Source organism: Pelodiscus sinensis, chromosome 7 (assembly GCF_052426305.1).
Source record: "Pelodiscus sinensis isolate ZL-2025 chromosome 7, ASM5242630v1, whole genome shotgun sequence".
In the NCBI taxonomy this organism is placed as follows: domain Eukaryota; kingdom Metazoa; phylum Chordata; order Testudines; family Trionychidae; genus Pelodiscus; species Pelodiscus sinensis.
This window is the reverse complement of record NC_143058.1, coordinates 37437953-37463324: the sequence shown is the minus strand read 5'-3', so window position 1 is coordinate 37463324 and position 25372 is coordinate 37437953.

The following is a 25372-nucleotide window of genomic DNA, read 5'->3' as shown; positions in this document are numbered from 1 at the left end:
TATTTGACCACCCTGACAGTTAGGAATTTTTTCCTAATGTCCAATCTAAACCTCCCTTGCTGCACTTTAAGCCCATTACTCCTTGTCCTGTCCTCAGAAACCAAGAGGAACAAATTTTCTCCTTCCTCCTTGTGACACCCTTTTAGATATTTGAAAACCGCTATCATGTCCCCCCTTAATCTTCTTTTTTCCAAACTAAACAAGCCCAGTTCATGAAGCCTGGCTTCATAGGTCATGTTCTCTAGACCTTTAATCATTCTTGTCACTCTTCTCTGTACCCTTTCCAATTTCTCCACATCTTTCTTGAAATGTGGCGCCCAGAACTGGACACAGTACTCCAGCTGAGGCCTAACTAGTGCAGAGTAGAGCGGCAGAATGACTTCACGAGTTTTGCTTACAACACACCTGTTGATACAACCTAGAATCATATTTGCTTTTTTTGCAACAGCATCACACTGTTGGCTCATATTCAACTTGTGGTCCACTATGACCCCTAGATCCCTTTCCGCCATGCTCCTTCCTAGACAGTCGCTTCCCATCTTGTATGTATGGAACTGATTGTTCCTTCCTAAGTGGAGATAACCCAGGTTTCCTTCCTTGCCCGGGTAAATGCCTCAACCACAGGGCTAAAGGCTACAAGGAGAGGCCTTCCTCTATCCTTCTTTTTTGGGGGAAAGTTAACAGACCCATATTAGGCACCTAACTGAAGGCAAGAGAGATCCCTGCTATGAATCCCACATGGAGAAAGGAACCTTTCTGTTTTGGCAGCTCAGCCTTGGTACTGCAGAACAGGCAGCTAGGAAGAGTCATATGCAGACAGTCTCTTCTGAGCAGTGAGTCACCTTGACATCCTCTCTGGTCCAGTGCATATTTCATTATGTATCTACACTGTGGAACAGCGCCAGCAGAAGAGGTTGAGAAACCCTGGCCCTAGAGTGCACCAGAGCCCATTGGTTAGGGCATGTGCCACTAAGAGGTAGAAAACTCAAGTTCAGATTCCTTATGCTCAGTGCCTACAGTGTGGAAGTGAACATAGATCTCCCTCAGATGGGCTGGCTGTCCTAGCTGGCAGGCTAAAGGCTGTAAGGACTTGGCTCCTCCTCTGTTTTGCTTCACAAAAGTCTGACCTGGCATAGACATCTACATGCAGACCTGAGGTCATTTCTGAGAATCCCAAGGTAGGCAGAGGAAAAACTAGCAAAGTTATTTTGAGGGGCCAGGCTTTGGTATTCTACAGCAGAACCAGAATCCAGGGTCTCCCTCAGTCCATTTTAGGGAAAGGAATATGTCACCACCATTGCCTTTGGCTGTTTTGGAGGCATTAGACATACTTACAGAGCATCTACTTGATCAGGTAGAGGTGGCAGAATAGCCAGTTGCTGAACAAAGCCTTGCTTTAGGTTCTGAGCTGCTGTGTGAGGGCAGGCCTGAGCTAGCCGTGCATTTGCTCAAAATTAGATGCCTTGGGGACTTGGGAGACAGATGCTTGGGTACCTACAGGGTTAGGCAGCAGTTGAGCAATGATTTTGGAGCCTAAATGTTTGCAGTGTGGTGCCTCAGTCCCTCTTATGACCCCTATGGTATTTACTATGTAAAGCCAAGGCCCCAAGGATCTTCCTTAATGTGGTAATTTTAGTAGCAGAATCATCTCACAAGGCTTTGCTTTTTCTTGTGGGGCTTTCCCCATAGCTTATAGTTTTGTTATATTTTTAGATATCTTATGCTTTACCATAATATTGTCCAAGTTTCTCTCCCCAGGCTTCGTACACACAGTATGACCAATGCAAAGAAATTAAAATGAATTCCCCCATTTTTCCTTTTTGTACAGATTCTCCCAAATCTAATCTACAGAATCTCATGCCATTGCTGCATGATTTCTCCCAAATTCATTTCCATATGCATCACTTATTTCCCCTTTTCCTTCCATGTATTAGTCCAGGGTGGGAAACCTTTTTTGGGTCAGGGGCCACTGACCCACAAAAAAATCAGGGGCCACACCCAAGTGAGAGGCCAAAAACCAAACAAATAAACCCCAAATCCCTCACCGATGTGGCCCCTGATGGAGAAAGAAAGACACTTTCCACACTAGAGCTTAGGGAGGCTCAGCCTTGTAGATTTTTGTGTGCTCCAGCCTCATGGTGCAGTAGTGGGGAGGAGGGGGGGGGGCTGAAGCACCAGGTGGACTCCCCAATGCTGGAGAGGGGTCCTAAGCCTCTGGGGCCACATCCAGGCAAGCCAAGGGCTGCATCCGGCCCTTGGGTCTGAGGTTCCCCACCCCTGTTTTAGTCCAATACAACAAGTGCTTTCATCAGCTCTGTTATGAGCTAATGGGCAAATTCTCTCCTCAGAGACAGTGGAAATCAATGGGAACTGGATAGTTATCCAGAAGTTGAATTTGATTCTATGACTACCCTTTTATCTTGCTCTAGGAAGTATCTTTTTCATTTAATCTCCTCAATGAAAAATACTGCTCTTTTATCTGTTTGATTGTGGCCCATGATGGGGGTTCCTAGACACTATTGCACTACACATTACTAATAATAATGGAGTTTCTACACAATAAGTGGAAGTGAGTGCATGAGATTTGTGGGAAGTTAGTTTAGGGAGTGCAGTAAAAATCAAACTAATTATCCATGTTGCATTATGTGATACTAGATGACAACTGTTGTGCAAGGTAAACTTTGTTCGCTCACAAAAATGGATTATTCCCTATTGATCCAAACATTGTTAAGGTTTCTCTCTGCTCAAGTTTAATTCTTAGCCTTTTTACAGATTGAATCTCTCTAGTCCAGAACCTTCGGGACCTGAACCAGAGACTTTGCCGAACCACGAAAGTTTAATATTATCTTGCAGCTTTACTAACACTTCCACTGTTCAGTGGATCTTAGAAGACATTTAGTGGTTAATTAGAGCTAAATAACAATACAGAACAGTAAGAACCTGGACTAGTGGCTGTAAACAAACTTTATGGGACCATGGGAAACTTGGCCATACCCAAGATAAGCGGACATCTGGCTAAATAACATCATGCCAGACCAGGGATGTTGCTGGACCAGAGAGTTCTGGACTAGGGAGATTCAACTTGTAGCACTTTTCTATTTCCATTATTTGTCTAATGAAAACCAGTTTATAACTACTCTTGTGCTGCTGGATAGAGGGCTTGTGTAAAAATGAAGATACTGTTGCTTAAATCAAAATTTGAGTCTTACATGTCTGTGGCTGATATTAGAGTGCTGAAATCCTTATTAAAAATTGGACCTTTCAAAGACCACTCATGTGCTTTCTATTCACAAAGAACTTTATTATGCTGAATAGCAGTTTTAACAACTAATAAAGTAATACAGGGAGTGCCATCACATGCTCTAAATACAAAGTAAGAAAACATAAATCAGATAAATGGTTAGCAATCTTTTTAATGTTCTACATTAGAATTTTCTTACGTCTTCCCTCTAAATCCATCCTGTCCCATGCAAAATACACAATGCATTCTCATTTCTTTGTTCACTGGTTAACACATTTGGGAATTACCATGTAAGGGGGGAACACATCCATTGTGTGAATTACAAACCACAAGAGCCACAGTACAGATTCCAGCATCTTCTCTGAGGACAGGTGGCCTCCTCGCTTCGCATTGGTCAGCAATCAGCAGCGTGATCTACCATTTCTTCAAGTTTTTTGTTTTGTTTTGTTTAAATTCCCCTACAGAAATGGACCTGGACTGATACTTTAATTTCAACAGGTTAGCCTAGGAAAGTGAAGCTTGGGGAGAGGATGTAATAAACTGCATACCACTACTGAGAATTCATATAAGCAAGCACTGTGTGTGCTGTGACTACAGCAGCACTAAAATATGTTGAACTAGGCAGGAGAAATAGTTCAGACATATAATCCTATTTTTGTTTTGAAGTTTCATAGTTCAGGAATATTAAATAAATAAAATGAAAGCTGTGTGAGATTAGTGCTTATTTTACTTATAGGGTGTAGCATGCAAAGATTATATACATGACCTCACAACTCTCATTTCAACTTTACCAGTAACTTTCTAAACAACCCTAGAACCTTTTGTCTTAGGTGCATTAACAACAACAAAAAATAATAAGAGTAACAGCAGAATATGTCAATTAATTTCCTAACTCCAGCTACATGTAATTGTATTCTAGCAAACCTAGCTTCATGGTTACCAAACATTTAATACAGTACTTTTAAAGAGATAATTCACCAAATAATCCTGTCTGGGAGTTGAATTTTAGGCTAGTCAACGATCAGCTAAATTATCAAAACCTCAAAGTGATACAGATTTAAAAATGCTAGTAAGGAACTCATTGTACCAGATCCAAAAGGCAAAGATCAAATAGCCAACAAAGCCTACATTCTTTGCCACATATGATATAGCCTTACAGTGAAGCAACACTGCAAAGACATCTATCTAGCAAGCAAGCAACTCTGTATTGCAAAAAATACAAGAGCAGTGATGGGCATGACTAAAATGACTGCTATTTATGTGAAGTTATAAAGAAACCCACTATGAACATTGCAAACCTAAGAACATTTCTATGGCCTTTGAGTTTGCATTTCTGAAAAGTAGTAAGGCAGGCAGCTGGTAATCTGAGCTAATCAGGGAACATTTTAGTGGAGTTTCCAAACATCTTAATTTCTCATACAATCTGTAAATTCATTTGGTGCACCAGAGACAAAAAGCTGTTGCAAATAAAATTAAACACACTAGAAAAAGATAATCTAAGAAAATGATTTAGGATGCATAACCATTATTTACAATTCTACTGTCACAGGGAGATGATAGTGACAATGGAAAAGCACTTATGATATTATTAGTTAGAGAGAATACACTAAACTAAAGATAAAAGTCTGATTAGAATGATTCAACAGCTAAATATCTCAGGTGTGTCTAGACTACAGGCTTTTGTCAACAAAACTATACTTGTGTTTACACGTTTGTCGCATTCTGTCGACAGTAAGTCGACAGAACGCGGCAGTTTTGTCGACAGCAGTAAATCTAATTTTACGAGGAATAACGCCTTTTTCGAAGGACTCTTTCGAAAAAAGGTGCTATTGTATGGAAACTGTCCCTTTTCGAAAGAGAGCGTCTAGACTCTCTTTTGAAAAAGTGGCTTGCTTTTTTGACAATCTGATCATAGTCTAGATGCTCTTTTTCGACAGAGGCTTTGTCGATAGTATCTGTTGACAAAGCCTCTGTCAAAAAAGGTGTGCAGTCTAGACATAGCCTCAGAGCTGCAATAGGGAAGAAGGGGGGGACCTGTTTTTTTATCCTTAACATGCCAAGACCTAAATATAGGACAAACGAAAACTAACTTGAGCCATGTGCTGTTCTTGGTGGAAAGCATCATCTTTTAAACATCACTGGTGGCCATGCATAAATCTGAAGGCAAAATCTGCCAACAATGCAGCATGCTTAAAATGACTTAGGATTCCCTTCTTTTCATGACAACATTTGATTTAAGGACAGTTTTGTGATTCTGAGCAAATGAGAGCAACCATAATAAAAAGTTTGGGCTGCAAGTAGGAAAATGTATCTTTTCCCCCTTGCTTATCCCTCAGTTTCTCCTCTCTCTGCTGTTATTTACTACTTGATACAATATCTATTTACAGTAAAGCATTTTGGAAAGCAATCTGTATAAAATGGGTACTGCGAGGTAACAGTATTCCACTGTTTCTGGATACCAAGGAACAAAGAACAAAAAAATCATGGCCTATGATAGGCAATATGGCACCTAGGCAATAGCTGCAGTATGGCTCTCAGGTGTGTTTCAGAGCCATCATCTATTAGCTTCCATTTCAGGCATGCAGCCTGTTTTTCAAGCTATTTTGCTCACAACAAACTGCCAGGTAGCTAAGGAATCCAGCTTCTCCTTGGACCAAGTAGTGTTGGACCGGCTTTGTTCATCCTTGATATAATCAGTCAGTGGTGTGGAATCATAGCATGATCCTCTAGATTGGAGAGAGGGGTTAAGTGCTCGGGAGACCTTAGGCAGCCACTCCCAGAAGATCACCAGAAGATACATTAACTAACACTTATGTTAGAATTTGTTGAAGACAAAGCCAGTTATGTTTAACATTGTGTCATCTGTTCATTGTTCACCTTTTGGATCAATATAAAACAGTCACACACACTCCTATATAATATATCTCTTTTCTTTACATTTATTTTCACATGTCCCACATGGCTAGACCTTGTACCCTGACACCTCTGTCATGTGACCAGAATTGCATATGCTTGAAAAAGCTTATATGTTTCCCATGGATGAACGCCTCTCATAGTCCTTATCTGGGCACTAATTGTGGTATTAACACACATTAATATTAACTTGCTGTTAAATATGTGTCAACATTCACTATTTATGTGTTTAGAACAATTGGTGTCATGCCAGTGACCAGGATGTTATTGTCCACACTGAATGCTAATACTTGTGCAACAGCTTAGTTAACCAGGAATGAAAACCCGATCACAATGAAATCATTAAAGGGTTTTACTATTTACATGAGTGGGGCCAGAATTTCATTCAAGGCTCTGTTACTGGGAATATTTTTAATTAGAAAAAATAAATTAATTTTGAAATTCTAACTTTCTTTTCATTGTCACGTTACCTGTCTGCAGTTTTGTGGTTCACTCAGTGTGGACAATGACAGCTTATACTGCACACTTCTGGTTCTCTTCACTTGCCCTTTCTTGGTCCCATGAATAAGGCTACAATGCTTGTGTTGCAGATGATGCAGAGGATGTTTAATTCAAACCAAAATGAAAATTGTCCTTGTTTTTTGATAAACTGAAAAAGTTGTAAAAAATTTGGGGTTTGAACAAAGCATTTCATGTTTGAGTTTTTCAATTTTGTTTAAATCAAGTTAAAGTACATTTTGAACAGATGTTGTTTCAAATTGAAAATTCAAAATGTATCCCTTTTGGAGTAAATTTTTTTAACACAAACAAGTTAGCAACTTTGACATTAGCTAAATGTTTTGGTTGACCTCAATCAGCTGAGAGAGGTTTTGGCTGAATATTCTTGTCCAGATGTCACTAGCACAGCAGGAACACTATGAATGCCGTCACCATTTATGGAACACTTTCTTATATGGAACCCATTTTTTTCTTTCACATATTCACAGATGGGTATTTCATCTTGCAACGGCATTGCAAAATCATCATGAAATTACCAGGCACAAAAGCTATTGGCCTCACTTTGGAATTATTCATCATCACTATTGTTTTGGTAGAGATGATCAAATTACTGTTATTGTATCCATAATCACATTTATTACCCTGGAATGCCACAAAATTGCCCCGCAATCTCATATACTAAAGTGAGAGTCAAAGTTCTTGTGGAACTAAATCTTCATGTTTACCTTTAGCTGATTTGTGTTTTGTTTGTACACTTGAGGGGTTTGTCTGAACTGCAGTTAAAACCCCATGGGTGGCCCATGAATGCAGACTGAGAGTCACAGGACTTGTGCTAAGGGGCTAAGGTAGCCACTGTGAGATGGGAGGGATTCAAAGCTTGGGCTATAGCCCAAGCCAGAATGTCCACACTCCAATTAAACAGCTCCTTAGCCTGAGCCAGTTGGCATGGACCAGCTATGGGTCTCTAACTGCAGTGTAGTCATACCCTCTGTGTCTAAAATGCAAATTCATGGAAGCAGAGGTACCTGCTATAGAACAATAGTTCATCTAGGGAAAATGCATGCAATGGTATGGATTGTTGGTGAGCTAGACTGATGAATGGTTTTAAATTCTGAGTGGATGTTTCCTTATTCAACCTGCAGTTCTGAGAGTTCAGAGTACATTGACATGTTGTGTACTAGTATAAAAAAAAGAAATATTTCATGGTTGATAATATATTTTTTTGAGAATTGGCTTGGAGTTGCACATCCAATAAGTTATTGAATAACATTATCCAATAAGTTAAATGAAGCCTAGGAAAGATTGCGGTCTAGCATATTGAGGGGAACTGTGGGAGTTAGGACACCTGAATTATTTTCCTGGCTTCTACTTATTCCATCTCTGTCCCTCTTGCTGTGGGGCAGAAGGATCGTAGGAGGCCTTTGCAGGGTGGGGAACCACAGGATGGGTGGCAAGGGTTGAAAACTAGGGGATGGTTTGAAGAGCCATTCATAATGCAGGTATTGAAATGGAACAGGCTGGTACACTTTAGGAACAGAGTGAGAGTCATAGGGAAGTAGGTGCAGAACAGGGGAGGCTGTGGCAGGATCTGCCAAACACCCCCACAACAAGCCCTCAGAGTTCACTTTGTAAGCCTCTCCCTCTGGGAGCACTCTATTAGGCTATCTCAGGTTCCTTCCAGCTGCTCGGTCTCCCTGATTTCCTTCAACCTCTTTTTCCTCAGCTTCTCTCAGTCTCCCCCAACCCATCACCCTGGCTTCCTGTAGCTACTCTTGGCTTGTTCAACCCCCCATTTCTAGAGCTGCACAAAACTTGCCATCTGTGCAGAAGACAGCACAGGGGCAAGATGACAGAGCAAAAGATAGGAACAAAGGATTGAATAGGAGGACGTAGAAAAGGTAGAATGGGAAGAGGGTGAGTGGTCATGTGGCTGAATAAGATGTGCTTGGATATGATGTGAAAGGCAATTTATAAATAACTCAAATAAATACATAAGTGGGGAGAGTTAATAAGAGGACAAAAAAAGGATACAACAGGAGAGAGAAAGAGAAGAGGAAGGAGAAAAGCTAGAGAGCGGTAGTGAACTCTTTCAGTTTTATTTTATAGAAAGTTTGCTTTATTCATCATTTGCTATTACTTCGTAATGATTCAGCCACTTTCAAATAGGAGAAAAAAGGAAAATAAATTTCTGAGCTTCTATATCTATGGGGGCCATGCACCTTTTCTGGACTCCACCCACTTTGGGTAGGCAGGCCAGTTGAAGGAAGGCTAATGTCCATGCTGCCCTAAGTCACAGACTTCATGCAGGGTTTGGTACCTTTGAAAGCCTCCCATTAAAAAGCTTCCTGTGTTGTCGTATATTAATGTGGTCCCGACAAAGCTGATGAAAGCTCCTTTTGAGCCACTTATGAGCTCAAGAGTCTTAAACGGAAGGTGACTTCAGCTCACAGAATGAGTGAGCTTCAAGCTGATCCACTTTATACCAAGTTTTACAAAGATAAGTGGTATTACAAACTCACTCAGATTTCCCACAAAGGTGTGGAAGAAGCTACACGTTAATGAGCTAATCCTCCTGCCAATATTGTTCCCCAAACCATATGTCCATCCTCGTAAGGTCCTTCTTTACAACCCCGCATTAAAAGGTCCTTTATTTTTTATTTAGTGCTAATTTCATATAATTCTTATTGTTTGGCATTGATATACCTTCCATTTCTGGTTGCAATACCTGTTTTTTTTTTAATTTTATTTTTAGTCTTTCCTTGAGCTATTTAATCTTCAAAAGTAGAAATCTTGTTGAGATGGTATTTTTCAGGAAAGGAGAGCTACTTACTTATAAACCTGCTGCTTTGAAGGTATCATCTCGTAGGGATTTCCACTCACATATCAACCTTTCTCCAGAGTTTGATGTTCTATTCTTGTGTAACATATTACCTTAATAGGATATGTTTTGCCTATCCTTTAAAACAGTTTGTACTGTTGTAAAATTGAAAAAAAATGTTATCTGTTTTGTTGTGAGTAAATGCACCCTGTATCCACATCCTAAACACTGCTGTACTAATCTTTGTACAAAATATGCCTTGGGTGGTATCATTTGAAAACTAATCCCTTGCTGGTCAATAATATCATGGTGAACTGCGTGTAGCAGCATTGCATGTAAAATTATGAACATAAACTGAAATTATGAGTGACAAGTCTGGAGAATGGGTAAACCTGTTTCTTAAAGACAAAGGACAAGTTGACACCTCTAACCTTGAATATCCAAGTTGATTGGCAATCAAATGGGTGTATTTTGGAGACAAAGGGGAATAGGAGCAGATTGAGCTACATTTTAACAAACAACATGGAACCTTTTCCACTATGAGACTCCATGTTACCATTCTCACAGCAGGAAGGAACTTTATCTGGGGATAACCTTCAGTAGAGGGCATTTCAAAGAATGACTGAACTGTAAAAGTGAACGGGCAAAAACACCACAGATATTCTCTCCTTCTAGTTTTCTCTCTCTCTCAGTCTCTCACACACGCACACACACACACATTTTATAGGAAGTTTGCTTTATTCATCATTTGTTATTACTTCATAATGATTCAGCCACTTTCAAATAGGAGAAAAAAGGAAAATAAATTTCTTAGCTTCTATATAGGGGCCATACACCTTTTCTGGACTCCACCCACTTCAGGTAGGCAGGCCAGTTGAAGGAAGGCTAACATAGCATAAGATCTGAATTTGGCCTTGAACTAAGTCTGATTTGTTAAATCTTTTTGTCTTATCTTTATTTCTTTTGTTCTCACTTATACTTGTAGCCATTTTGACTTTAATTCCTTAGATTTTTATCTCTTTGTAGTTAAATAAACTTGTTTTATTGTGTAATTGGTGTTTCCAAACAGTTGAGTTTAAACACAACTCTGAAATCATTTTGATTAAAGTAGCAAATGGTTGCCCCTGAAAGGGGTTGATATACAACAAACATCTAATATTTGAACTATCCAGGAGAGGGCTGGACAGTGCAGAACACACATTGTTGGGAAAAATCCAGGCCTGTGAGCATGTTGGGGTCACCCTTCAAGTGGTAACCAAGGCTGGTAAAAGCCAGAGGGTGACTGGAATGTGCTGGCAGGTTGCAGCTATACACAAACTCTGCAGTGTGTGACCTGCGTGCTGTTTATGAGGAGCCCAGATTAGGAGCTACAGCAGTAAAGCCTTGTGAGGTATTCAGTGTTGCAGAGCAGGTGATGACAAAACCATTCACTAGTCTGGACTGTACCTCCGCATGTGATATCTTTCCAAGTATTTAATTGTATGTGGAGGGTTCCCTTCTTGCATCAAAAGAAACTGGCTGAATGGAACTTGAGGTTGATTATTGATTATGAGGAGGAGGGGGCCTCACTGACACCCTTTTATTCCTAAAAAAACAACTAGGAGCATGTCTCCTAGATCCCATAAAGAGCTAGGAGTGTGTCTCCATGTCTTGTGCTAGAAGTATAGCCTCAGCTGGGAATGTTGTGAGATGGTACAGAATTACAGGTAAGTTAGCTGTAAAGTTAGCTTAATGAATTGGAAACACGGTAGCACTTGCTGTCCATTAACCACAAATATTTGCAGAAAAAATAGTCTTAAAGGACTAAGAAACAGTTCTTTGCTACTTCACTCTGACAATTTTATCTGTTTCATGAACGTGAGTAATTGTAATAATGGAATTTTTACTTTACTCCTTAATGTGTATTCAGCACAGAGTGTTATAACACCATGCATTAGTTACCTTTTAAAACTTGTTTTCATGTTAAAATGTTCATTTATGTGTAAATGTTGTTGCCATAAGAATTTAATATTTTGCCATTATAGAGTCTGTTACATTATAGAGTCCTTTAGTTTGGAAAGGAGAAGATTGAGAGGAGACATGACAGCAGTTTTCAGGTATCTAAAAGGGTGTCACAAGGAGGAGGGAGAAAAATTGTTCTCCTAGCCTCTGAAGATAGAACAAGAAGAAATGGGCTTAAACTGCTGCAAGGGAGGTTTAGGTTGGACATTAGGAAAATCTTCCTGTCAGGGTGGTTAAACGCTGGAATAAGTTGCCTAGGGAGGTTGTGGAATCTCCATCTCTGGATATATTTAAGAGCAGGTTAGACAGACATTTATCAGGGATGGTCTAGATGGTACTGCTGTGAGGGCAGGGGACAGGACTCAATGACCTCTCGAGGTCCCTTCCAGTTCTAGTGTTCTATGATTCTATGATCTGTAGATTTCAAAGCACTTAAGGAAGTGGGTGACTATAATTATCCCCATTTAACAGATGTAGGAATACCAAGGCAGAAAGGCAATAAGGTTAGTTGCCCAAGGCCGTGTTAAGGTGGTAGTGGACTAAGGACTAAAACCCATGCTTATGAGCTGGGTCAAAGCTTGTGACTTTTACTTGAAGTCTGTGGGATTCAGTAAAGGCTGAATAAAAACTAAATAGGGACATCAAATTCTAGGTGAACAGTTTGTCTGGGGCCACAGGCTGTGCTGGATGTGCCTCACACTGCCAGAGTTTTTCTATTGTCCAGCTAGGGGACTCTGCTATTGCCCAGCTCCTCCTTGCTCCATTAATGAAAACCTTGCATTGACCATTTGCACATTCACAATTTGACCACAAAAGGACAAGCATATCTCTTTGAGCTCTGCCAGCTGTTTAAATTTCACAATCGTTCCCTCAAATGAAGAAATCTTTCTGCAATGTGATGTAATTTGATCCTGAGTTGTTTTTTTTTGTTTAACCATAATGTGTTTTGGTTCTGCTGAGGAAAAAACCATGAAGCAAAACCAAAACATTTTTCACAGCACCATCTAGGACATACACAATTGTAAATAACCCTCTTGTTCCAATAAACACAAGCACAGTGAAGTTATTTGTACATACAGTAGCAGTTACTCTGTTTATTTTTTTCTCCTTACCATTGGAGGAATGACTGTAGGGAAGAAGGAAGTGATAGTGGCCTTGAGCTTTAAACCATACCCCCACAATATAGGAGGTGTTGCAATGCTCAGCTGATAGCAGAGCTTGATGTGCAAGGGGCCAACTTGTTCTTTGCTCCTGAAATGTTATTAGTCTTCTTTACTCCTCCCTCCAAAATAAAACACAAAATGAATAAAGCTCCCAGCATCAGTAAACTTCCTGCTGTTTGAACAGGCAGGCAGCCACCTCATTTGGAATTTTCTCCCCACCAGTCTAAAACACCAGTACACATAACAGAAAAAGGAAGAGCCCCCTACAATTACATATCAAAAGACGCCTGGATTCTTTTTTTCTTTTGTGCTGGCCTTGCTGTTTGGAGACAAATGCTCTCTTTTATAACCCCCCTAAATTTCTCTCTAGAACATTTAGCACTTAAAAACACTCAGACATCCTTCTAAACAAGAGGAAAGAAATAAAATCCTATAGAAGGATATTTTGTCTAAATGGCTTCATCCTTGTTTTAAGTTTCAGCTGGAATCAGAAAAAGAGGGATGGTGGGGGAGGAGGGACAGGGAAAGAGACCTTGATGCAGCCTAAATGCTTGTTCTCAGAATTTAATAGCATGAACCTTTTGTTTCTCTCTTTTTCATGCGGCTTCTCTAGCTTGTATAATAAGCTGCTTTTATATCTTCAGGATGTTTTCTGTGTGTTCAATTATTATTATTTAATAGTGGTTTATGGATGCACCCACAATGTGCTCAGCATTTCTCAGATGCTCCATAAAGGGTGGTTTCTGTATGAGGAGCTCATAGTTGAAGGCCAGGATAGACTTTCTTTTCTGATTCTTCTTTTATTTTCTTTTGTGTGTGTGTGTGTGGATCACTGTAAACCTTAAACAATCAGAATGCATTTGATGAAAGTGATGAAAAAATACAACTAGGAGGTCGCCCAAGGTCAGATGCCCTGGGTCTTGAACCCAGGTTACTGGCTTTACATTGCAGTCTATGTTTTTGGATTTACACAGGTGAAATGTTGACCTCGAAGGATATGGAACAAACCACTACAGCTTTAAGCTGTGGAGGTTTATATATATATTTAATATAAAATATAAAAAATCAGAAACAAAGGCAAGCAGATGGCTAAAGATGAAGGTCACATCAGATTGAGAAGTTTGTCAAAATGTGATGACATAGGTAATCTGTAAACTGTTATTGCACCTAGCTGGAGGTGCTGAAAAACATTTTGAAATTACAAAAAACACTGAAGTCACCAGCACACAGGCAGGACTGATAGCCTGGAGTGGTTCTGCTCTATGGATGAATGCCAGATGTGGAAAGCGACATATCTGGAATTAATGATATTAAACATGCTTTTCTTTTATGCTCAATAATAACTCTATTATGATTGATACAAACCGCAGACACTTTATCTAGTACAAATGGAATCGTCTGTCATTGACTATATTAAATCATCAATTTCTGCATGATGAGGATCGTTTAGGGTAACTAATCATCTGTCTCGTTCTGAAGTCTTTAAGGCTGATCAGATAACGTTTTGAATACTGCCTGAGCAACCATGACAATCTAACCCTTCCATGTAAGGATTGAGAGGGGCCCATTATGCCGTCAAAGCCTGTGGAAATATCACAGCTTTTTCTCTACATAATACCCTGCTGTAAATAAATCACTCTACACCGCAAACTTTATTGATCACAAGCACTTCCATGCTTGTGTCTAGTGAAGTCTCTACAGAATAAAATGCTGCTTTATATTTTGTCTTGTCAAAATATTAAACGGCTCTGTCAAGCGGAGTCAGGCTAGCAGTGATGGTGTAATTCTGCTGTAGCCCTTCTCACTCCCTCTTTCTATCTCAGCTGCCAAGCTTACAAAGCAGGATTTTTTTTTATAAACTTTCCAATTATAGTCTCGTAAGATTATGAAGCCTTAAGATAAAGTGTCCTAATTTAGAGCGGTGGAGGACTGAACTACTAGGCAAGCGCCTGTTAGATTAAACATTTCTCACAAGGAAAAGATAACCTGGCTTATTTATATACACAACATTAATAGGCACGAGAAGATAGTCTAAAATATCTCTATTATTTTGCTGAGCAAGATTTGGGAGAAATATTTGAATTAATTCAAGCTAAAAGTGCTTATTATTCACAGAGGAAAAACTATGCCTTAATAATGAGACAAATGAAACAAAGGAGGAAATTGATAGTCCAGTCTTAGTACAATTGTCTGAATTTTCTTATTGTGCTGGTTTCCACCCAACGGTGATTTTTAAAATATGATAACATCTTTGTAGTAATGCATAGACGCAATGGATGGGTGAGGGGGCAGAATTCCATTGTCTCTGACTCTGAATTTCTTTGTTTGTGGTTTGCTGTTCTTGCTGTAACACTGTTTAATCCTATAAAGCCAAATACTGCCCCTGTAAACTGACTGGGCCAGAACCTTTGGTCAAGCTGAACTATGTCCTGCAAAGCACCGTCCTAAGGGATTGGAAGAAGAGGTGGCAAAATGTGCTTTAAATTTGCACCAACAGTAATGACCCTCAGCGATTCCACTGGCTCATGACTGCAGGAACTTATGTCTCTCCATCATGCTTGCAGTACGTCACCTATCCGGGGAGTGGGAGGTAAAGAGCAGGAGTGATTGGCATAAAGGTATGATATGCTGGAACCAGCACGTGGCACATAACCAGGGAGCTATAACTGGCTTCTTGAATGCCAGGCTTCTCTGCCACGTTTAGTGGAAAATCTGCCCCTAATTTTACAATACAGGCAGTCCCCGGGTTACGTACAAGATAGGGACTATAGGTTTGTTCTTAAGTTGAATTTGTATGTAAGTCGGAACTGGCTCCAGATTCAGACGCTGCTGCTGAAACTGACCAGGGGCTGACTACAGGAAGCTGGAGGCAGAATTGCTCTGCCCCCAGCTTCCTGGAATCAGCCACTGATCAGTTTCAACAGCGGCTGAATCTCGAGCCTGGGACAGAACAGCTGGGCTGCCAGGTAGGTCCCTGCAGGAACAACCCAGCAGCACCCCAGCTGCTCTACCCCAAGGTCCACAACAAAAGCCTGGTCTGCTGCGGGGGGGGGGGGGGGCGCACTAAAGCCTCAGAGGTGCGGGACCCTGCCGCCACTGCGGCTTTGCTCCCGGTGTCCCTGGTCTGCTGGAGATGGTCCCCAGCAGACCAGGGACACCCGGAGCAAAGCCGGGGAGGTGGAGGGGTACCGCGCCTCTGAGGCTTTGCTGTCGCAAAGCCAGGGAGGCGCGGGACCCTGCCGCTGCTGCGGCTTTGCTCCCGGTGCCTCTGGTGTGCTGGGGACCGTCTCCAGCAAACCAGGACACCGGGAGCAAAGCCGCAGCGGCGGCAGAGTCCCGCGCCTCCCCAGCTTTGCTTCAGGTGCCCCTGGTCTGCTGGAGACGGTCCCCAGCAGACCAGGGGCACCCGGAGCAGCTTTTCTCACCCCGGAGGTCGAGGTGGCGGGACCGCTGCGCTCTGGGCGGTTCCGCTGCCTGCGAGCTCTGGGGCAAGAAAGCCCCGTTTGTAAGTGCGGATCCGACATAAGTCGGATCCGCGTAACTCGGGGACTGCCTGTATTGGAAGCCCTTTTGTAGTAGTTTTATATGTGGGCAAAATTTCATACATATAATTGTTCTTACAATAGAAATACAAGGTTCACAGTGAATGCCTTTTTACTGTTTTGATTTTTCTTTTGTTTTTGTGACAAATCAAAATCCATTTTAAAGACAAGTGGGAGTAGTATAGAAGCCATCCTAAAGGATGGTCTTCATAGGTGGACAATGCTAGGGGTACGTCTAGACTACATGGCTCCGTCGATGGAGCCATGTAGATTAGTTTACTTGAGAAAGGGAAATGAAGCAGCAATTTAAATAATCGCAACTTCATTTAAATCAAAATGGCCACCGCGCTGTGCTGATCAGCTCGTAATTTCACGAGGCATAAAGGATATGTCAACAAAGGGTTCTGGGCATCTAGACTGCCGCGCTATGCTGACAAACAGCTGATCAGCACAGCACGGCGGCCATTTTGATTTAAATGAAGCAGCGATTATTTAAATCGCCGCTTCACTTCCCTTTCTCGAGTAAACTAATCTACATGGCTTCATCAACAGAGCCATGTAGTCTAGTCACACCCTAGCAGAACTAGAGAACAGAGGAGGAAAGAAGCTGAAGGAAGCCAGTGGAAGTAGGACATGAATAGATGCAGGCCTACTAGGAGAAGGACTCACTCATCTCTGCAACCTCTGTGAAAGGCACAATGAAGGCCTGACCCCAGTTATAACTTCTAGACACCTCTGTGATACAAATATGTAATAGTAAAAAGAAGCTGGTAAGCTGAATTGCTGATAGGCACTTTGGCAATGAGGGCCACCCCACAAAGAGAATCTCTTCCCCTTAACAGTAGCAGTTATGGCATCTCTCTCCTTCATTATGCTCTTGAGATATCCATGTGCTCACTGCAAGTGATTCCTTTGCATAAATATAAGAGAAATATATTTTAAATTTGACATCAGGAAATATTATTATAATAACCTAATTTTATCAAGGTCTGAGGCAAGTGGCCTTGATGCAAGTTTTTAAATGTCCTACTAAATGACTTAATCCTAGCTCAGCCTACTCCACAAATTGCTTTCACCCTCTGAGAGAGTCAAAATATCTCCTAAAAGACTCCAGTAACCTGATTATACCCTCCCTCTAAGGAGATATTTATTTAGTTGCAACTTTGTTAAATAATTCTGAAGAATAAAGACATTTATGGAAACCAATTCCTTCCCTGGAAGTTTTAAAACCAGAAAAAATTGTGAAGTTCAGTGATGATTTCTTTGTCCATTTATAGTCATTACCAATGTGAGTTAGGGCTAAAAGTTGTGAGGCAGGAGCTGTACTCGATCCCCAATCCTAGAAACATCTTAGACAGCTTTGGCTATTTATTTGCTTTCTATGGAATCTATCCTTTGGAAATAGATTCTGCCCCTTCTCAGAATTTTTTAAGGCATCCATATAATGTATATAATTTTAAAACAGTTTAACATCACACATTTATTGCTAACTTTCGGGGTTTTTTAAACTGTGTACTTCAAATAATTATATATATATATATACAGGGCTTGACAAACTGCGGCAAAATCTACTTGCCATCCCCGCACTGTGCATGTGCAAGACCCGCATTGCACAGGCACACGCCGCCAGTAAACGGGGCGACTGGCTGAAATCTACTCACCATGGGCGAGTAGATTCACTGATTTGTTGAGCCCTATATATATATATATATATATATATATATATATATCAAGCTATACCATACACAAAGTGAATTGATCTAAGGCTCAAGGCACAAGTGTATTTCTTTGAGTACTTTTTTCTCCTCGTTTGTTTTTAAACTTCAGCATCTACCCTTCACAAATTTATGACTTCCCAGTGTCAGATGGAAGGCCAGGGGGAGGGCAACAGTAAGAATTCAAAAAATGTTCACTCATCAACTAACAAATAGGTCACTAGACTCATTTTTAGGGACACCCAAATATCCTTCATCCCATTACCAATGCTCAGCCACCCAATTTCAGGGAATCACAATCTGTCTATCACGTTCTCCCTCCTATTTGATTTATAAAGGAATAGAATCCAAAAATGGACGAGTTTTTTTTTAATTTAAAGAATAAACATTGATTTTGTGATTTTTTCCATTTTAAAATTTTCATTAATAGTTCTAGCGATAATTACAAATGTATAGAAACCAGAAAATAGGGAAGTAATAGGAATATTCAATATTCATGAAGTGTTTTTTTCTATAAATATAGAAGTTCAAGAAGATGGGCTAGAGCTATTCCTTCAAATGCAAATCAAAGGCATTTGCTAAGATAACTAGTCCTTTTCATGTTGCAGAATAGTTTGCAATATTGTACGGCTTTGAACTGAGCCATAATACCACTGAAAATTGAAAAAAGTTATGGGTCAAACCATGCAACCATTACTCATGTGAACAGCCCTTAATCCTACGAGAAATCACCTTGACTTCAGTGAGACAACTGGCAGGAGAGGTTTGAAGGATTGGGCTCCTTGTATATGGCTTTTGAATTCATTTTGTGAGCATAAGTTGCTGAGTACTAACCTTATGCTCTTGAGACTTCTCAGATACATTGTCAGGAGAGAGCCATCTGCCTGTATATGATTTTTATATATATTTCAACTCAATCAAAGCTCCTAATGCAAAATGCACTCAGGCACCATGGGGCTGTGTGACACTTCCTGTAGGACTTTTGAGCCATAAACCAATAAATGGAGTGCATTGAAATATGTAGGGTTTTTTTTAATCTGTGACAGCTAAAATGTGGTTAAAGGCTTCTTTGTAATATTTAAAAGTAATCTTCATTTAATCAGCAATCCAGCATAATTTATTGCAACCCTGAGAGAATGATGTGAATGAAGTGCTGCTATAACAATTATTAAGCCATAGGAAGTGGTAGGTATCTAAATAGAAAAGAACACCACCTCAGCAATAGTACAGAGACCTGGAGTCAAAACAGAAGTATGGGAATATGGAAATGAAGTTTGTAACACACTCTGCTGGGGATACCCTGAGCTGTGAAGCACTGTGTTACCCCTCTGCCTCAACAAGAGTGAATTTTGCTGGTGTTTAGACCATCTCTCTGCTTAGTTTAGACTAAGGATGGTGAGAGGCGGGCAATTAACTAATTGTGTAGTTGATACAATTTATATCAACTTCATGATTGGTTGATAAGGGAAGGCGCTCTATTCTGGCTCAAGTAGATCCAGGAGCTACCCCTGCTGTGGCTTTGTGGTGTAAATGTAGTAGGAGCCGGGCATGCTGGCAGTCCTGCTCCTCCTACATTTAAATTGAAGAGGCACAGTGAGGATAGGTCCCGGACTGGTAAGAGCCAGGACAAAGCCAGGACTGCTGTGGCTCTGCATTTTAAATGTAGTAAGAGCTGGATGGCTCTTACTATATTTAAAATGCAGAGCCACAGTGGTCCTGAACCAGCGTGAGCTGCAACCGAGCTGGGCTTGCTCAGTTCCGACTCACACCAGATCCAGCATCACCTGTTTGCAGTCAGCCTCAGTTGCTATGAACAGTGGCTGCTGCCAGAACAGCATCCCCTAGCCCCCCAGTCCTCCCCTGCCACCTCTGATAGAGGCAGCGGCACGATGGGTGAGCAGGCGGCACTGCGGATATGGTGCTGGGGGAAAACGGCTTTTAAGCTGGTTCTCCTCAGCACCAGCTCCTGTTCCTCCCCCTTGCTGCAGAGGCAGCCAGTGGGTATGGTGGGGGGAGGCAAATAGTCAACTCGACAACCCAGTAAGCTTAGGTTTATTGGGTAGTCTACTACTCGCCTACATTCCTATCCCTGACACACTAGCCTGTCTCCCTCACCAACAAATTCCTCAAAGATCTCCTTGCCCAACCTTCACCTAATGGCAATCTCTGAATTTCTGCCCTTCATCTCCTCAGAGCTGTTTCTCTGCAATACACAACCCCTACCATTGTGCTCTCATCAAAGAAAATTTGTTGCTGAGTTACAGAGTTAGTACATCACATACCATTAATTTCATTAGAGTAAAAACTCCCTTCCTATCAAACAAAGCACTGCACTGGTTTATAGTAAAAGTAAAACAAATTTAGGAGCAAAAGTATGTGGATTAAGTAATACCGAGTAAAAAGGAAAAATAGAAATGGTGATAAGCAAATAAAAGTGAAAAAACAAATCTAGCAAGCTACAGTCTTAGTCCAAAATGGTTTATTTCATCCTCTCCCCAGGTCTCTTTCCATCGTTTTATTCTCCAGCCTGGCGAAGACCTATCACAGATATCATTGCTTGGCTTCTTTGTTTCCTAAGGTGGACAGTAAAGATGGAGTGCCTTATATCCCCAGAGGAATATTGTTGTCTTACAAGTCATGAAGGCCTTCAGTCTCCTGTGTTTCTTTGTATTGCAGAAGTCATGTTAATTCTCCATCCTTCATGATCAAGAACAGGAACATTCTTCATCTGATGAAGTGGGTTGCGCCCACGGAAGCTCATGTTACCATCTACATATTTTGTTAGTCTTTAAGGTGCTACTAGTCTATTTGTTGGGTTTTTTTTAGTTTTTCCTGTTACAGACTAACTCAGCTACCCCTCTGAAGCTTTTTATAACATACAAAGTTAACACATGAATTTTATAATTATATGAATAACCACTTTGTTGTTATCTTTCATATGATACGTCACAAGACATCTTTTGTGCAATTATGAGTGCAGTGGTGTGAGGATGTGAATACAGAAGTACTTAGGATTACAACAATATAATAATAGACTCATAGAACTGTAGAGCTAAAATGGATCTGAAGGGTTCTGCACCAAGGCAGGACCAATAAATGTGGACCATCCTTAACACATATTTGTGCAATCTATTCTTAGAAACCTCCATTGAAGAGGATTCCATAAACTTCCTTGGAACTATAATGACCCTTATAGTTAGAAAATTTTTCTTAATATCTAATTCAAATCTCCCTTGCTGCAGATTAAGCCAATTATTTCTTGAAAAACCTTCACTGGACAGACACAGCAGCTTCTGTTCTCAGAGTTACCCCATCAATTCCCTTTTCCCAAGCTTAAACATGCTCCCTTATTTCCAACCTTTCCACATAAATTGGTTTTTCTAAACATTTTATAATCTTTGTTGCTTGGCACTACACATGATTAGGTTCTTAAAATGTAAGTTTCTTGGGACTAGAACCTTACGTTCTTACTTGACTGTGCTCATCATTTTTTGTCAATGATGCCAAATAAACAAAAATAGCAATAGCGGCGAGGATCCTGTGGCACCTTATAAACTAACCGAAGTGTTGGAGCATAATCTTTCTAAGGCAAAGACCCACTTCGTCAGATGCATGTATACGAAAGGTTATGCTCTAACACTTCAGTTAGTCTATAAGGTGCCACAGGACTCCTTGCCACTTTTGCAGATTCAGACTAACACGGCGACCTCTCTGATACCCAAAAATAGCAATACCATTCCAGATCTGTAAACCAATAACTAATAAATAATCTCATAGTGAAAAAAATCCAGTCTATTAAAGCATAAGGACAATAAAATCCTGCACAAATCCTATAGAGTCTGTAATCTCACAATAAAACAAATCCAGGCCCAACAAACAATATTACATCCCATCCATAAAACAGACGCCATCTGTCACAAGACAGCTCTTAAACACTAACTGTTTATCTAGCTATACCTGTATAATAACAAATTATTTATTATATAAAGCTGAGAATATTCCTTATGACAATTCTAATGTTAGCTGTTGAATAGCTCTGTGAATGTGCTATCAGTGGAAACCTTTACTTCATTGTTTCATCCTGTCTTATTTTGTTTTCACTTCTGGTTTAAAAGTTGGCAGTATTTTCCCTCTTGAAAACTATTTTACACTTTGTTTAGTGCTAAAGCCTCAGACATACAGGGAGAACTGTATTAAAAAGTAGCCAGATGACAAGCAAAAAGGATATGGGCCTTGATTCTTTGCTGTGGCTGATGAGCACACACTGCATATTTCAGATTGGGGGGGTCTGTGAGCAAAGATGGCTATACATAACTTTTTCATTCCCCTAATTCTACGCTTTTTGTTTGGTCTGCCTTCAGGCTGTTCTATCAATAGCCTCCAGGGACCATCACAGCAGCTGAGAATTACAAAGCCAATGGGAGATTCAGACATTTCTCTTCCCTCCTGGCCATGCCCTTTAGGCTATGCAGTGAAAAGCCCTTGAAGATCAGGACCTAGTGTTTATATCCAAATTTGTCACTATAGAAAAATTATGGTTTTATTGTGGAAAAGCTACACAAACCCTGGACTTTTTGGGCCTTATAGGCTCAGTGGGAAGAAAATTAAAAAACCTTTCCTTGGGATTTCCTTTCTTTAGGGCTCTCAAAAACTTTACTTTTCTTTTGGGAGAACCCGAATTCCTGGTGGACTAGTGAGGTGTAGTATTCATCAGACCTGGGATATGTGTTTTAACTAACTACTCAGCATTGCAATCTCAGGGAGCCAAAGGCTTGTTTGAACACAGAAGAGTGACCCTACCATGAGCACCATTGGGAGATGTAGTGCAAGATGTTACACCCTTAACCCAAGCAGATTAGTAGCAGGATATCTTACTAAGCACAACAGGAATTTGTATATAACACTAAGCTAAACTGCTATATATTTGAGAGAGTTTGTCTGTTTGTGTGTTTGTCTGTTTGTTCGAGAAATCCTCCTTAACAGTAAGAGCTCGGACCACCAAATTCAGTATACAGCTTCCTCATAGCATAACTTAAAGCAGTGTTTTTCAAAGAGATCCATGGACCAATCTGCTATAGGGCCACTCCAGTTTGTTTACTTACCAGATGTGCAGCCTCCCTAACAGTCTCATGGCTCTCATTGGCTGCAGTACATGATTTGCGGGATGACCTGGGCCACTACTTTCTGCAGCTTCCCTTGGCTGCATATGGCGACCCTAAGCCAATGGGAGCCACGAGGCTCCGTGGCTGCGGAGCCAGTAAGCGAACAAACCTGAGCAACCCAGTAGTAGCTTTCTCTGAGCAGGTCCGTGGACCACTTTGAGAAACACTGACTTAAATCAAGGTCAAGGTTTGGGTTGTGCCAGGAAAAGGGAATGTGCCTGCAATGGGATTGCTTCTCATAAAACCAAACAGAAAAGAGACAGAATCAGCAGGCAGTTGAAAGGTGCTAGCTGGAAGTGTTCCCCTGGGACTGCCCCAACCCTGAGCCGCCCACTCGGGCAAAACTCCCCCCCCCCCCGATTCATACAAGGATGTTACTGGCTGTTCCCCTTCATCAGGGAGTGAGGGAAAAGTGCAGTTGCTGCATTGCTCACTCTGGCTGGGGAACGTAGGGGCTAGATGAATCTGGACCTACCTTACCCTGGGGGCATATACATCCATGGAGAGATGCTGTAATGAAAGAGAGCTGGAGTACTCCTCTCTACTTGGGGCAGCCTGCATCCTGAACCCCTCATCCAGAGCCTCACCCTAGAGCATTGATTTAAATGAAGCAGGTACATTTTCATTTTACTTTCCAAAAACCAAAAATTAATTGCTTACGGATCCCAGCCACACTGAGTAATAAAAGAATGCAATCAGTAACATCTCAGGAGGACTGCTGCAGCAACACATTTGTTTGTATTACGCTTCGTATTGTTTCCTCTAATTACTCCATGAGTGGTCACATTTTAATCTCACTTTATCTCTTTTGGCTGCTTAAAAAGGCTGTGAAATATTTTGTATGCATTTATATATTTTTGAACAAGTGCGTTAATGTCATTTATAGTGGTGGTGGTCATGAAGGTTGGGGGGAGGAAAGGTTAAATTAAGTATCAGAAGAGCAATTATTGTCAATATCCCTGCAGGAACAATCGGTTGAGAGACTCTCTGTAGAGGAAGAAGATTCCTTCCCACCAAGGAAACATATTTTAGTGCTAAGCTGAAAAAGTGCTATTGTGAAAACAGTGAATAAAACTGCCTTTAATGAAAATAACTTGATAGTGTCTTTTTAAGCCATCACTCCCTTGGAAAAGGTTATTAAAGATTACCACTGCCAGATGAGAAGTTTGTAATTTGTGTAACACTCATGATTATTCACTAGTAGTGTGAAAATGAACTAGAGATATTTACCCCACCTTATGCTTCTCTCTCTCTCTCTATATATATAATTCTGGTTCTTCTGTGCTGCTTAATAAGAACATACTTTTTATGATTTCCATTTATGCACTATTTGTAATCAAATGGAGGCAAGTTATTAACAGGACTTTCTTTGTTTGTTTGTTTAACAGTAGGGGTTTGAAATGTAGCATACCATCACGTTAGAAATTGGAACCTTTTATCTGTGAAACCACATGGTCGCTATTGCTGCATTTCTCTTGTTTGGCTGACAAGCTGTAGAATCCTACTGTGAAATATTTTGCATCTTTCCAAAGCATCTTACATTCTCAAACCTGAAAGGGTGAGAAATTCCACTAAACAATCCACTGTGCTGTGCATACAAAGAGCCAAAGTCACTCAGCAAGCTTTAGCTCTCAGGTCTTTATTAAAACTCAGCAATGAAAGCTAACGGTTCCATCAGCACTGCAGCCATGTTTAGGAACCTACAACTCTATGATCCTGAAACATCGACTGCTGACAAGTAGTTGCTAGAAGCAAAAGTGTTATTAACAAGCCACCTTCCCCACAACATTTCTGCGCTGGCTGCCGTCCCCAGCTCATCACCTCCATCTGTCTCTCTGTACAGTGGGCCGTGCACACCAGCAGGCTCTGACCATGAGGTTCAGTTTGCTGCTGAGCTACTCATCAAACATCCTGCACTGCATGGACTCCTTCCACTAAGCATTGTATGCTGCAGACAGCCCTGACTGTGAATCTGACAGGAGTGTACTTGTCTACTTTTATAATGAAGAGGCTGTAGGCCAAACCACCATAGGCTGGAATGAGGTGATTTCTTCATCCAAAGAATTACAGGATTTCATAGGAATCCCTTTGATGCATTTAAAGCAATGTTTCTTAAACTTTTTAAGACTGAGGAGTAGCAAACAATATTTTTTTTATGAGGAACACCAAGGATTTTTTGTTGAGAAAAAAAAAGGTTGAGGGGAAAGATATTGAGCAAAAATAAAGGTTGCCTGTCCCTTTAATGGCAGCCATTTTGAACTCTGTTGTTCTCCTCGGCACACCTCCAACTGCCTCGCGGCACACCAGTGTACTCCGGAA